We start from the raw sequence: 2,076 nt of genomic DNA on the forward strand, positions 1-2,076 counted from the left end.
TATATATTTATGTATATTTATATACAATTATATTATGTATTATGTTATTATGTATAACATAATACATTTATACATAATACTAATACATTTATATTAATTATATTAATACATTAATACATAATATTATATATTTATATATTTATAATATATTAATTTATATATTTATATAATATTCATTTATAATAATATACAATTATTACATTTGTAAATATATTTATATTATGTATTATATATAATATAATACATTTATATATTTTTATATAACTATATAAATATATTTATTTATAAATATATTATAAATGCATAAATATATATAAATATTTAAACAATAAAAATTATAAATTATAAAAAATATTAATTATACATTTATACATAATATTAATACATTTATACATTTATATTAATTATATTAATACAGTTATACATAATCATCATATATATTTATAAATTATAATTTATACATTTATATAATATTCATTTATAGTATATACATTTATATTAATTATACATTTATAAATATATGTATATTATGTATTATATATAATATAATACATTTATATATTTTTATATAACTATATAAATATATTTATTTATAAATATTTATAAATGTATTATAAATGCATAAATACATATAAATATTTAAACAATAAAAATTATTAATTATAAACAATATTAATTATACATTTATACATAATATTAATACATTTATATATTTATATTAATTATATTAATACATTTACACATAATCATCATATACATTTATAAATTATAAATTATATATTTATATAATATTCATTTATAATTTATACATTTATATTAATTATACATGTATACATTTATAAATATATGTATATTACGTATTATATATAATATAATACATTTATATATTTTTATATAAATATATAAATATATTTATTTCTAAATATTTATAAATGTATTATAAATGCATAAATGTTTAAAAATATAAAAATTATAAATTATAAAATACTCAAAAATATGTTTTAAAAATACCTCTAAAAATAATCCAAAAACGTCTACAGTAACATTTCAAAAACTTCTACAAAAAAAAAGTTTTTCACTTTACAAAAACTTCTACAAAATTTTTTCAAAAACTTCTACAGTGCACTACAGTAAAGTTTTAGACAAACTCCCAAAAAACTCAGGTTCCAAACAGGCCCGATCACTATTGTCTCTAGTTTCTATTGTAATTAAATATCGAATTAGTAATTTTTGTAAGAGTTAATTTTATATGTAATTCAATGTTTTTATTTATCTTGTTTCCATTTTTTTAACCGACAAAAAATGCAAAAGAAATGGGCCAAAACCACTATTAATTTATGATAATTCCATTACTTGAAAAATTAATAAAGTCTAAATGATCTTTTCAACATATTTTTTCTAGCTTATAAATCTAAATCCATAATAAAATATCATGAAAAAGTTTCCAATCATAATAATAATAATATTATTATAGTTGTTTATAAAATAGTAGATATGGATATAAAGAAATTTGGCACCTATTCCGTATAATTGTACTAAATAATCTTATAATTGTATATAAAAAAAATTTAAACTCATTATACAAGGGCATTTATGGGTATTTATTTAAATTTGCCAAAATCAATATTATTTTACTATATTGTTACTAAAACTATTGAATTAATGGAGGTAAGCGTAATTTTTTAAATTTCACGAGAGTTCAATGAAATTGTCAGAAACCTCATGAGAGGTTTCCGAAATCATCCCCAAATAAAAAGTATAGTATAGATGCAAGTAATTTGTCGCAGGTTTAGTATGTTCATGAATGACAACTTTTATTTTGATGTGAAATGTTTTTTTTTTTGCTTAATGATTAATTATGAATTGATCCAAGGTGTAAATAAATCTATAATAATCTTTTGTCAAAGTATTCATAGTTATATGATGAAATAATTGCATTTGAAGTATTTATGTGCCATAGTAGTCTTTAAAAATTTATGTATACAAAAATAGTGTGGTGCAATCATTTCTGCTAAATACTACAATTCATACAATAGATGAAATGTATTCTCTGGGGTGGTAATTAAATTTATAATG

Source organism: Coffea arabica, chromosome 2c (assembly GCF_036785885.1).
Source record: "Coffea arabica cultivar ET-39 chromosome 2c, Coffea Arabica ET-39 HiFi, whole genome shotgun sequence".
Classification (NCBI taxonomy): domain Eukaryota; kingdom Viridiplantae; phylum Streptophyta; class Magnoliopsida; order Gentianales; family Rubiaceae; genus Coffea; species Coffea arabica.